General features: G+C 47.7%; 1 protein-coding gene across 5 annotated transcripts in view; it reads right to left on the bottom strand.

The window, feature by feature from the left end:
• Nucleotides 1–14,311, bottom strand: part of ARHGEF4 (Rho guanine nucleotide exchange factor 4) — a 235,270-nt gene that overhangs the window by 14,498 nt on the left and 206,461 nt on the right. The window lies entirely within an intron of this gene.

The following is a 14,311-nucleotide window of genomic DNA, read 5'->3' as shown; positions in this document are numbered from 1 at the left end:
TTACTGTTGACTGTGCCTCAGCCAGCAAACTAGGCTCGGTGGTGCATCGTTGGTGGAGGCTGCTCTTACAGAGCCTTGCTTTGGAAAGCCTTGAAAGCCAACCATGAACTTCAGTGTTTCCAGAGACATACTTCAAAGCAGGAAGTATTCTGAGGCTTCAGACCTGGTCTAGAATGGATGGAGCTTTAAGTCTTTAAAGTGGTTAAACTTAGCACTTAAGCTGCTTAAAATAAAGCTCCTGGAGCGTTTAAGTAATTACGCTAAGGGCCAATGGTTATTTACAATACGTATCAAAGAGGGCCTATTCTAAAGAAAAAGAAGCCCTGGCAATTAAAAAAAAATATATATGCCTAGAGACTGTGTGGGGGTTCTTTAACACGGCGATGATTGTGCATCCATACATGCAGAGTGCCGTTCTCATCTGTCTGCAGCTTAGCCACCTTCCAGTTAAGTAACACTTAGGAACTGTTGTTGCAGTGGAGTATTTTATCTGTAACCTGGCGCTGCTGGTCGCTACCACGGGACTGCCTGATGCCCACAGGTTTATCATGTCACAGAGTCTCCTCTGACTTTCAGCCACCAGCGAGCGCACACACAGACTCTGCAGAGCCCGAGCACGACTGCAGCTAGCTGCCTGAACACCTAGCATTTCAGGTCTTTCTTCCCTGAAAGGGCGGAGAGTATATTGTAGTCCTGCGAAAAAGGACATTTGGGGTAGCCCTAGCCAAGCTGCTATAAGCTAATGAGTGGCTGTGAATCCCTGTTTCTTCTAGCAAAATGGTGCAATGATAGATTCTGGGAAGATGATGGTAAGTGTAGTCTGTGAGGCATTCGGGAGGAAGAGAAAACCTGTACAAAACACACCATCCTTGGTAATAACCTGCACCATTGTGGCAGTATCACCACAGCCATAATCCACTTATCATCCATTCTGGGCACCTTAGGTTGCTGGTTGTCACACAGTCATCTACTGAACCATACAGTCACTGGGGTTGGAAGGCCCCTCTGGAGATCATGTGGTCCAACCCCCCCCTGCTTGAGCAGGGTCACCTACAGCAGGTTACCCGGGTCTGCGCCCAGTCGGGTTTTGAACATCTCCAAGGACAGAGACTCCCACAACCTCTCTGGGCAACCTGTTCAGCCACCCTCATAGTGAAGAAGTGCCTTCTTACATTCAAGTGGATTTTCCTGTGTTTCAGTTTGTGCCCATTGCCTCTCATCCTGTCACCGGGCACCAGACTGAGAAGAGTCTGGCTTCATCTTCTTTACACCCTCCCATCAGATATTTATACATATTGCTAAGCTCCCCCTGAGCCTTCTCTTCTCCAGGCTAAACTGCCCCAGCTCTCTCAGCCTCTCCTGGTATGAGAGCCGCTCCAGTTGCTTCATCGTCTTTGTGGCCCTTTGCTGGACTTGGTCCTGTAAGTAAGTGTCTTTCTTGTAGCAGGGAGCCCAGCATTGGACACAGCACTGCTCTGGGTTAGTTCTCCTCCCCCCCAAAACAAGAAGCATGTTGTAAAAGAAAGTCAGGATAATCATGCATACAGTAAATCATAGAATTAACTAGAGGCGTCTAAAAAAAATTCTAATACAGTCTGTCTTGGGACAGCAAACGGATAGCAAATACCTTTTACCTGAAAGAGATGTAGCTTAATGTAGTGTATCTGTTTTGACAAAAAAAGCCATCAGGATGACTGGGAAGGAGAGGAGACGAGCGGTTCCCACTTATGTACAGGGCCAGCATGCTGGCGCTCCCTGCTCTGCCTTCTTTCAGTGCCCCTCTGCACCACCGCAGCACTTGGGTGCTTCCTGGCTGCAAGTTTCTACTCTTCACAAAGGCAAACAGTCGCTAAGGTGACAGAGAACTTACGGCACACACCATCATACAGCCAGCAGCACAACAGGAAAATAATGCAAGTCTTAAATGGTGTCTCGCTAGTCTTAACTACTCTAGCAAGGACAGGCTTTGATCACATGGCAAGTAGAGCAGTAGTTTTGTTAGTCTCAGAAAACTAGACTTCAGTTACAGGTGACAACAGCTGAGCTGGATGGTTGGTGGAGGATATCAGCTGCTCTCAGAAAAAAGCTCTGCTTTTTCATTAAACAACCCACCTGTGCACGACGCACCCCTTCATTCAGCTGTTCGAGGTCGGTGAGTACTGACCATGCCTACTGCGAGCTGAGCCCAACTCCTCCCTCGTGCGGGAAGAGGCGAGAAGCAGCAACAGGGTGATGGGGGTGGTTGGAGCTACCATGTCCTGCCACCTCGGCGGAGCAGAGCCGGCTAGTGCTGGTGTCAGGCAGGTGGGGGGAGAGTTGCCCCGCTGCGCAGGACCCCGACAACCGGGTTGCCCGGGAGCAGCTGCCGAACCACGCTGAACTGAGTTAAGTGTCCCTGGGGGGACGGGCTGGCTTTTGTTCAGCACACTGGCATACACTGATTAATGTATTTTTGGAGAGAGAGGCATTCAGAGGGCTTTGCAACATACAATTATGACCAGCACGTAAAGAATACGGCACTTTTGGAGATAAAATACCTTTGCTGTGTACTTAAGTACGCCAGGCTGAATCAGTGCTCTGAGCCTGACGGGGCAGCTGCTGTACAAGCCGGGACAGTGACCGGACAGAGCTAAACGCATTCCTCCGGAGCAGTCTGATGATCACACAAGCAGAGCACAGACGACATGAAGTCATTAGCACCTCACAGTACCAAGCTGTCAGATCTCAACATCTCGACAAGAAGTCAAGAGCCCGAGCCCAACCTAGCATTAGCAGCATTTGGGGGCTGATACATCCAGCTCACAAGGGGACAAAGCCACATGGTTCTCACCAGAGTAAATGAAAACTGTGTGACTAACCAGTGAAATCTCAGCTGTTATTTTAATGCACTAACATTAGCATCTTAAATTTTGTATATTCAAGAAACAGCCATACTGTGAGTATGAGTTGCCAAATGCAGAAAGCCATGCTGACCTATCAGCAGACTGGCCAAATACCCGCAGGCAAGCGGACAAGCCACTGCCACAGATGGGTCTCAAAGGACCGACTAAAAATACAGGCCAAGATTTGTTTAACCAACACCAAACACCATATTTGTAGGAAGGAAGGATCAACAAGAGGGATTAAAGCAAGAAATAAAGGGGAAAAATACTGTATTTTTGCTTTGAACCGTCTCACTGACTTGAGTACAGCGGTATCTGACACACCTCCACGACTGCAGGCTGACAGGCTCTGCTCTGCGCCGTCTCCCTGCGCTGCCTGAATCTGAGGCCATGTGGGGGGGAGACATCCAAACACTGAAAGGTATTTAACAACCAGAATATTCACTGCCCAGTTTTCTGTTAAGTCCCTCAATCTGCACCTTACATTATTTTTTTCAAATGTATCCAGTTCAATTCCTGGACTCTCACAGAAATACCAAACATACTCAGCTTAACAGTCCTTCTCCCAGAGTAAATCCTGAAGGCAGCTCAGGTCTGACAGCGCTGACACTTCCACGGCACCAAACGGGCTACGTGACGGCATGGTGCTGCAGGGCGCTCCCAGCCGCGGCAGAGCTCGCCACGGCTTCCTCCACTGTTACTGGAGAAAAAAGGGCTAAGACTCTCCCGTCCTACCCCAGGAAGGGAAAAAAGCACACCAGAGAAAAAAGGTTTTCTACAGACCGTGTTACAGCACTGCACAGTCAGCCAGCTGTGCTGAGAGAGCTGCTCACCTTCCCGAGAAGCACACACGAAGGGAACACTCAGCATTTCCAACTGCGGCAGCTCCTAGGCTCAAAATGGCTCATGTTATCCACAATTTTTGATCTTCACAATTAAAGCAAGCTTTGAAAAAACAACCAAACATTCATTTCCATAGGAAATAACATTTATATTCTGGTTTTGTAACATCATGGACAACTTGCTACATGTTCTCGAAGAGCCATAGTCTCCTGCCTAAGCCAGGCTTTGGAAGATGAACATCAGAAAACAGAAGAGGCAAACGCAGGCACCCTTACAGCTGCTACTGCTGCTTCAGCACTGAAAACAAACAGAAGTTAAATGCTTCTCTTTGTTTATAGCAAGGTTTACGTTTGTAGGCACTACCGTCTGCAACCCAGATGCAGTATTAACATTGACTCTCTCTGAAACTGAATTTTGACTACAGCAGTTGCTCTACCACTGTATTAGCATTTTTACGCACCTGCAGCTGCTTTCCTTCCTGCCTGTGCAGCTGCAGCCTTCCTGCTCATGTGCGGACATGGCGGATGGGAAGGGAAGGAGCCAGGGAAGAGGTGCTTGTGCAGACTGCTCAGGCATCACGGAGGGGCCAGAGAGGGGACGGATGGGGGAGCCGCGGCTTTACTGCCCCAAGCACTGCCCTGCACAGGCTCAACAAATCCTGCCAAAGGGGAGAAACAGCCAGGGCCTGTCGCAAATAGCTGCCCCAAATTAAGTCCATTACGCAGAGGCAGGCAGATCTGGCTTGCCAAGGTCCTGGGCTGCACGCTTGTTTGCACGCTAACTACCCAGTCCCGGTTCGTCTGAGGCTGGACACTTTGACTTAATTACCTCCTATGTCCTGCTCTCGTTCTGACAGGAGCTCCAGGCAACATTAACAGAGATAAAAGATCTGGACAACTTACAGAAGGAGGGAGGAAGACTGCTTCAGGAAATATTTTTCTTTCAGCTGCTCAGTTCTACCTGAATAAAATTTGAATAGCTTTCTCTTGAGAACGCTAAGCACACTTTACCACTGAGAACTAAACATTAACCCAGGTGCATCAGAAGATACTGGGAACCGAGCAGTTCAGGCATGAGGTGCAAATAAAATGGAATCTACTTTTCTACTCTGTGACCTTAAAATAAATACTTTCAGTGAAAAATAGCTGAACTCAAGTACTTCCTGGTGAATTAAAACAGCTTCTGAAAAGCCTGCGTTCGTTAGCATCGGAGCACTCCCTGTGCCAGCTCAGAGCCTGCGGGCTACAGCCCGAAAGCCAGCGGGGCCGGCACGTCCCGCGCTGAAACCCTGCAGGAAGCCCCTCCAGCGCTCCAGTTCCTTCTCCTGTCAGTTTTCTTCCAGAGCTTCTCTTGGGTCTTTTCTAATGCAAAGGGCAGCAGAGGAGTTAAAGAAAAATGTTACTTCTGATCTTGCCCCAAGGTAGTGTTTCATTAAAATACAACATGTTTATTTTGTCAGAATATGGGCAGAAGCCAACTAACCCGTGCCTTGAACTGAACCCCATGAGATAGTTCTCAAATCACCCTGACAGCTTGCTTGCTTTCTTTCTCCCCAAACTTCTAGCTTCATTGCTTAATAATGGACAAGAGAGAAGAAATGTATCTCATAGGGCTTCAGTCATCTGAACAGCAGGCATTTAGTCTAAACTCGTTATCTTGATTGTCTTTATGGAGACTCTCTCCTTTGTGAGGAGAGACAGGCACCCTGGGGAAGGGTTCATCGCAGGCATCTGTCCTAGCACGCTGCACAAGCCAAGCCCCCTCGGGGCTCCCGTCTCCCTCCGCTGCCCCAGAGGAGCTGTGGCTAGCTAAGGCTTGCCGTCTGCATGCCAGAACCACTGTCACAGCCCCACCACCACAGCCAAGGCTTAACTGCTTCTTGCTGCTGCTTCGTCTGCGTGTTCGGGGTAACACAAGCCCTCCTTGCCACAGCACTGTACCAAAGACACACGCGTCCTCGTCTGGATGGTGGGCTGCCTCCTTCGCTTCGGAAGTTCAGACCTGCACAGCATGACCCAAATCAATCCATGCCCTCATCATTAGTTGCCCTTTTGCCTATTGTGCCAGTGGCGTATTTTATCACCACAGATTTTAGAGCATAGATTATGGACAGTGGAAGCCTCTCAGGCATTTACCAAGCACTGCAGATCTCCATTCAAAATATTTTCATTTGTCAGTGAGTCTCCTTATAAATATCTTTGACATGTCAGTCAGCCAAGATCTTAAATCAGTTAAGCATGTTTTCCTGATATCATATAGTGCTGTTTTTTTTAATACGTGCCTGTAGTCAAACTCCTCACAAAAGTACATTACATCTGGTATAGTTGCCTCCATTGACCAAACATTTAAAATTTGTCATCAGATTTATTTGGAAAGAACTATTTCCCACAAAACCATGCTGACTGGCACTGACCGTATTATTGCCTTCCACTTACATTATCTGAGTCCTGATCCCCCCTCAGAAGTGGTTTAAACAGAGGGGAAAGGGGGGTCTCCCTGCCCCAGGCAAGGAGAAGCTCTGAAGCCGCTCTCTTTATCACCCTTGTAAAAAGCAGAGGAGGCAGAGCTGTGCTGTGTGCTGCTTCAGCCTGCATATGAAGGGTAAACCATGAGAGCACATACCACGTGCATGTACGCTTGGGTCCCGTTAAATTTCATTTTTCAAAGTCCAGAGTGATGCAAGCAGTTCTCAGCTCTGCACCTAGGATACAGCAGCTGATTATATTAATACAAAACAAATCTGCTAAAACTGATTTAAACCATGTTACTTTGTGCTGAGATAGGCTAGGACGGCTCTTACGACAGCATGGGGATAGTTACCTGCAGCTAAGGAGGACAACTACTCAAGCTTCTGCATCTAGATCCTGTCGATGCCCTTAGTACCCCAAGCATCACCCTCCCATGACCTGTGTGTCAAGAGAGTCTGCTAATTTGGGAACTAACATCCTTAAGCTTTGGGATGAGGAAACAACAGGAGCCGAGCAACTTCTCATACTTGATAATATTCTGCAAAAGTTTATCTTTATATCACGTCTTATAGTTAACTGTTCACTAATTACAGCAGTTGCTAGTAGTGAATACAGTAAGTAAAGTTGTAAATAGCTTCCATTTTAACCTTTCATACAAGTTTCCAAGGGATATTTATTTAAGTTTAAATTCTCCTATTAGTCTGTCTTATCAGCTCAAAGCCTTACATTCTGATGTAAGTGAAATACATTTTCAAACAAGAAGATACGGTGCTGATTGACATGGTGACAAGATGGCAAATGAAACTCCATAGTGATAAGTGTAACACAACACAGTATCAAAAAACGACTGGCTCTAAATGAGCTGCTCTCCTCAGGAATGCAGAGAGATTTAGGAAAATGTTGGCTTGGTGCTCATCGGGGTCAAAAAGTCAGAATGTCAGGAATGACTCAGAAAGAGGGAAGAGAAGAACTAGAAAAGGCACAAAGAAGAGCAACACGAATCAAAAGTATGGAACAGCTTCCAGGCCAGGACAGGCTGAACAGACTTTGAAACTGGAACAGAGAAGGTTAGATGGAGGGTGCCCACAAGATGCAGGCCTGTAAAATCACAACCACCACTGGCTGTTCACTGGTTCTCATAACGCAAGGCCCATGGGCACCCAGTGAAATCACCAGGCACCAAGTCTAACTCAAAAACAGTACTTTTTCCTGTGGTGCATAATTAAGCTGTGCCACAGGATGCCATGGAGCCAAACATGCAGATGGGTTCAGAAACAGACTGGACAACTGTATGTCCTTCAAGAACATCTAAACACACCATGTCTGGATACAACCACTAGGCCCATCATGCATCTTAAACACTAACTGCTGGAAAGACACACAAGGGAAAGAACCAAGTCAACTTTACACCCTTTCCTAATCAGTTACCCCAAGTCACAGTTAGAAGAGTTATTTGTTGGTCCTGTAGACCTGTTCTTATGATATGAGGGAAGTAAAAAATACAAAACAAATTTTTTATTTTCTGACTATCCATATTGCCCACAAATACCTCTTGCAAATGGTGAGCCCTGAAAATGTAAACTTGACATGGACAGGCATGTTCCTGAGGAACAGCAACACTCTTGTTCAGCTGGAAAATTAGTGATTGCTAACACAGTAATTACGAGGACGTAAGAATACCTTTGGGGCAGGGCTGTCATCTTCCTGGCGAGGACTTCTCCCGCAGAGGGTAAGTGCAGCGCTTCCACACAGCCCTCTCAGATCCCGTACGCTGCATGTCCTGGACACACAGCACTTGGCAAGGGCATGGAGGAAGGTCCCACCTAGAGTAGCCGTTCGTCCCTAACACCTGGAAGTCCAGCCCTGGCTGCACTGTCACACATCTGGAAATGCCTGCTTTTCCCTGCCCAAAAAAGAAATTTGCAGGGGGAGAGGGAAAGAAAGCGTATCCCGGGAAAGGAGGCTGTACAGGCACCTTGTGTGATGCATACAGGCATAAGGAGGCCTCGAGTGCAGGCTACACGAGTGGAGGTGTGCCACATCCTCACTCCAAATGCTCAGGAAGGCCTGGACAATTACAAGCTCAAAGCACCTAAAAACCTCCTCAAGCTCGCAAAGCTAGAGAACTTAAGTCATTCTAAAGCTCTAAATCAGCTTAAACAGCTTAAACCCCTCTAAGGCCTTAAAGTGTTTTAAGCATTTTAAACCCATCTAAAGCCTTAAAGTGGCTTAAGCAGCTTAAAATGCTCTAAGGCTTAAAAGTGGTTTAAGTATCTTCAACTTCTGGCTAACCTACTTCTCATACCTATCCCAGTTGCGTGGTACCTGTCAGCTCCAGATTAAGGTAGATCCAAGCTCCACAGTCCCAGTGACCTCATACAGCTCAGATCTCTCAGAGAGTCTTGTTTTTAAACCACCTTATACCTATTCTGGAGCTCTCTGGAGAGAACTACAGCCCTTCTCTTCTGGGAACCGCTGTCAGTATAGGCCCAAGATCGTATCACTGAATAGGTCTGGCTGCACCTAAAGGAGGCAGTGAATACATAATTCCCAGCTGCTTTGGAACAAGGTTTTCTAGACTGGCACCAGAGCCGCCCTTGGAAATCAGACAGATACTTGTCTCCTATTTTCCTTGGTTTGAAAGAGTGGAAGAGTGAGGCCTGGGTTTGAACTGTCAGATCTGAACAAGCCTGTGTGCTGAGACTCGCACAGATCCACAAGGTTTCTAATTTCTAGCTCCAGTTTGGCTGCGGAAAAAATACTGAGAGACTGACTAACTCTCCTCTCCAGCTCACCAACAGTTTTGAAGACTGCATTTACTGCAGAACATGAAGCATACCTGGTTAATGCAGTTTTTACATTTTCTGGTGCCCTAATTTTAACTGTACAACCTTGGGTCGGTAATGGCCCAGGATGTTTCTGTTTGGTTGTTCTTACATGTAAGAGTGATTACTGTTGTGTCTTTTTCACAGTACTGTTTTGCAGCCACCCAAACAGAATCTGCTATTTTCTTTAGAAAATTTTGTTGACATGACATGTGAACTTTGCCAATTCTGCTACAAACTTTCCTCAGTCTCCTCTTACCACTTGCTGCAGGACCACTTTTCCTTTTGTCCATCCCCACCAACACAGCACCTCACAGTATTCCCCACCCTTTCCCCTCTTTGCAGGAGAGTTCCCGATTCTACTCTGTCTCCCATAACCTAATTTTGAGATTTTGCCTTCCCACCTGCCTTTTTGCGTTCTCTTCCACCATTCCTGCTTTGGATGTGTGGAGAGCAGTGGTCCTCTTTGGCTGTGCACCTGCAGAACAGGCTGTGCCACCTTCCCCATCTAATTCCTGCCCTTTGTAGCAGATCTCAGGATGTCCTAATGCAACAGAAGCAGCTCAGCTGCAACTGATCCAAAGTGGGGATTTGGTGAACATAAATGCTCACTAAAATCAGTGAAGTTCCCAGTGCTCTTGGCTGTCTCACGACTGTTGCTATTCCCTTCCCTGCAAAGATACAGCAAGTTACAGAACCAGTTGTAGCTTGAAGGCAAATTAATCTACATTTGTTTTACAAATAAGGTTAAAGAAAACATTTTAAAGTAGATACAAACTGTGTTGCTAGCAAGCCACTCTGAATCATCAAAAGGTCAGCATCTCTTCGGGCTCGCAGTGGGCAGCAAGCCAGAAACACAGCGCTTGTCTGTCTTTTTCATGTGTGTGCATGATTAGTTTTAAAGGAAGATACAGCGAAGGACACGCTAAAATATTTTTATTGCTCCTATCTCCTATGAAAACATCTCCTTTTGATTAACAGCCCTGTGCCAAAGCCTGCACAACATTAGTAGGTGCTGGCAGACATGCTGGGCCAACAGAAATTGTTTAGCAATTTCCAGGGCCTGGCTCTCAAAGATCATCTCCCTGCCCCAAAAAACAGTGCAAAATTTCCTCTCTGCTTCCTTTCTTCACCTTGTCCTGCAGGTTTTTGGTGACCCAAAACTTGGATAAGATGCATTTTTTTTCTTTCCAGTGATCTCTCCCCCAGTGCACACACAGTTTGAGATCTTTTCTTCACTAAACTAAGGATCACTGTCTGTCCTTTTCTTTGAAAATGTGGCACAGGAAAATCTGAACATCAGCAGCAGCTAAAAAAAAGGAAAAGAACACAAAAACCTTGATAATGCCTCACTGTCAGGTGAAGGAGGATGCCTAGTCCTTGTTTTTGGTTAGTGTCTCTCAAAATAAAAATGAGTCATCTCTTTCGTAGTTCTATTGGAGGTCCTTCAAGCTAATTATATTCTCCCTGTTAGACCTATGCTAAGTAAACGCTTTTAAAAACAAAGAATCCAAAAGAATCCATTTATATTGTAAATGTCCCATGCTAGCTCCAGAAGATTCATTCAAGGCAGCAGTGTCCCTGGATCTTCTGAGACCCTCAAGTACTTATTTTTTTGAGTATTTCCAATTTCTTCATTTGTCTCAAGCTCAGCTTGTCACTTGGAGGAAGAGAGCCTGAAGAAAGCTAAGGCCTCAAACCAAGAGCCTCATTCTTGCTTCCAGTCACACTGCAAACCAACCCACCGGCTACAGGTATCTTCCCTTCCTCCTGCAGAACATGGCTTCCCAAGACCAAATACAAAGGTACCAACGCATTTCCCGTCCCCCGCAGGTTCTCAGTTTAGTCTGCCTGACTCTCTGCATGACCCTCTCACAGTGAACATGAGCTTTTCAGTACAAGAAACGAGCAGTTTTGCAAAAGCACTCCAAGGCAAAGCCACGTTCTGGTGGACCACGCAGTACTCTGGCACTGCAGTCCCTGGTTCTCCTCGCAGCCTTGCCACGTGACTTCTGTGGGTCCAAAGACAAGTCACTTTTCCCTTGGGGCTTAGGCTGGAAGTTTTCTCACTATATAATTACACCATGCTTAGCATAACAGGTCCTGACACCTTGTCAGGTGACCACCAGTGTGAATTAGGGTTACTAAAAATACTAAGTCACAATTTCTTAGCAGCCCTTCCTTTCTTAATCTCCTGGTGTAGTTGTTTCATTTGGTGAGGTGAGGCAATCTGAGCTAGGCTGTTCCTGAGAGATCCTAGCACAGCTCTTTAGATTCACAGGGTGTTTGTATTTCCATACAAAGTTGGCCACCACTCTGCGGACACCCAACACGCCACACATTTCTGGCAAGACCGAACAAGAACATGATTCAAAACAACCAACAGCAGTCAAAACCAGCCGTACTGTGCTGTCCTGAGCCACGCTATACCAAAGGCTACAGACCCATAGATGCTGGCCTATAAATAACATGCGCATACTACCCCCTGCGCAGTGCTCAGTACACACCAATATGCAAACCAGCATACAGTTTAATTAAAGACAACATACTAATTCCATTCTTGACTTGAGATCCTGAACGGATGCAGTAACACAAAGGATCGTGATTTTTCAGTGCTCATGTTATGACTCTTTGCTCCCTGCCCTGTCACCTTGGCTCTGCCCTGCTGAGGCAGGAGATGCTGCAGCGAGGATGGAGCGGGGCTGAAGGCAGCTCTGCTCCTGCAGTCCCACCCCAGCCGGGGACAGCTCCGCTTGCTCTGCTACCACGTGACACAAGGTGCAGGGCCTGTCACTAGTTTGGTGATCTCCGGAGGGAAGTGTGTGCTGGAAGGGAGGGTGACAGGGTCAGAGGCCCCAGACCCTGAGGCAAGGGGCGAAAAGATGGGAGTCTTTGCACCTACTTAGGCTGCAGTGCGACACATGAGACGAGAGCCCTGGAACAGGCCCTTGGCCGGAGAGGCCAGACGAGCTGGTCAGCAGCAAGGGAGAACAAACGCCCAAATTCCCCCCTCTCCACCAGTCTTTCACATCCCATTGACTCCTCTGCTGAAAGGTTCAACAGCATCCTCACGCTCTGGGAGCCTTTTCTTCTTTCAGCATTGCTAGCACTGCACTCTCGAGCAGCTACTGCAAACGCCAAAACTTGCCCTTGTGCAACAGGGCAGAGACCACCACCCTGGACCGTCAGCAGGTTCATCCACCACTTTGAGTCCCACTTCAACCACTGCCAAACACAGAGACAGTGTGGGTGCACAGACAAAGCGTATTATACGCGACAACCACTTCCACATCTGGAGTAATCCCAGCCAAAAAACAGATACAAAGATGCAAATAAGATGTCATCTTATTCCAGAGTTTCCAGCACGTTCTATACCTAACATGTGCAGTGACGAGGTATAAATAACATACGCCCTCTCTTAAAATCTTCTTTAACCTGTGTAATGGGACTTTTTTTAAATCAAAATACTGGCAGCATTAATTAAAAATAATTGTTGATGGTATCATCCTAAATGGTTACTGTGCTTCTTATCTGGCCAGCTCATGCCTTAGATTCCAAGAATAAATCACAAAGACAGCAGATATCAAACATCAACACAGAAATAAGTTTAGCCTGGGAGAACAAATTAAGAAAAAGATACCATCTAAAGCACAGAGCTCCCTTTGGAAACGATGCCTCGGTCTCACTCCTGTTCATAGATGCTCTGCATACTTGCGAGGCACAAAATAGAGCGGCAAGCAGAGCAGGCTCAGCAGGCCCTCGCCTGTTAAATGGTTTGGTGAACTTGCCCCATGCAGGGACAACCAGCGCCCTGCGCAGGGCCCAGGGGGGCAGGACCCTGCCGCCTCCCTGCACTCTACCGCGCCGTGCCCCTGCCGTACCCCCGGCACCGCAGGGGAAGCAGCAGGGTAAGAGTGGAGGCGCAGCTCCGGCTCTGCACCTACTGACCAGGGGAGAGGACCCCGGCACCCACAGGAGGACCCGGCTTGACGTCACCTCCTGCACGGCACGAGCAGGGAGCATGGCTGGCACCAGGCAGCAGCAGTGCTTTGCAGAGGAGCAGCGACTGTGCCGTTCTCCCATCCCTAGGCACGCTGCTCCCTCCTCGGGGCTCCAGTCCAAAGGCTGGGGCACCGCCCGACCTTCCGATGACTACAGGGAAGGCAACCACAGTCCCCCTACAGAGTCCCTATCTCTTGTGTCAATAAGCACACTGAGAGCAAAGAAAAAGCCAACTTTGTTCATTCAAACGTCAGAGCACTCCCCTTGCCCAGCCGGCCTTCTATCACCACCTACAGCTCCCGCACATGATTCAGGGATCCTTCACCAGCTCTATTTTTCCTCAGCTCTATCGGCCATCACAGCTTCTCCAGCCAAGACCTGAGGCAGGCTTGAATGAGTCACAGCCATTCTCAGCCTGATTCATGCTCATATGTCAACTGCTGTATCCCAGCTGAGGGTGTACATGGCTGCAGGTGAGGCTGAGGAAGGAGGAAACCCTGGGCTCCCCCTTACAAAACTGCACCCAGAAAACTTCAGAGTTAGACAGCTATCAAACATCTAGATAAGCAGTTAAAAGAGAAAACTGAAATTAATTTAACATCAAATATTAGGAGGAAAAGTGTTAACTTTTACTTAAAAGGTAACACCTGCGGCAGGCAGCGTTATAATATGTACCTCCAACGAGTACTCTGAAATCTTGCAGTTACCGTGTAACATTTTTAAGTGCAAGAGCAGACCTACTTTTCTGCTCCCAACTATTTGGCCACCAATTATCTGGTGAAGCTGTCCCACAAACGATAAATGTAAACTGCCCCATACTGGGAATGGGGAGGCAGTTTCACCAGGGGTTACGTTACCTTTCCCTACAAGGTATGTGTCTTCCTGTGGTTCTTCTCAGTCGTGGACTCTCCACTGCCCTTGCAGAAACTGCTCCCTGCTTTACTGCTGTCTAACGGCAGGCAGGACTTCTCATGGTGGGGAAGCCTGGGGCCCTGCGCGTCAGCACCGGCTGCATTTCCCCAGGAGCAGAGCCGCCCTGCAGGAGCGAGGGGGCAGCTGGATACCTCCGAGGCATTAACGGCCCAAACTCGCGTCATTCTTGGGACATTCGGTTTTCTCTCTGGTAATGGTAGCGAACGTTTTGGGGCACTAGATCAGCTGCCAGCAAGGCACCCATCCACATGCCACTACATGCATTGGCTGCTTCTGCACAACTTTGATGTGCCAAAGGAGCAAAGGCACGCGGCTCTGGCTCCCACGGCCATCAGCTGTTGTAGCTGGACAGGACAGA

This window comes from Dromaius novaehollandiae, chromosome 9 (assembly GCF_036370855.1).
Source record: "Dromaius novaehollandiae isolate bDroNov1 chromosome 9, bDroNov1.hap1, whole genome shotgun sequence".
Lineage (NCBI taxonomy): Eukaryota > Metazoa > Chordata > Aves > Casuariiformes > Dromaiidae > Dromaius > Dromaius novaehollandiae.
This window is presented reverse-complemented; position numbering and strand designations above follow the sequence as displayed.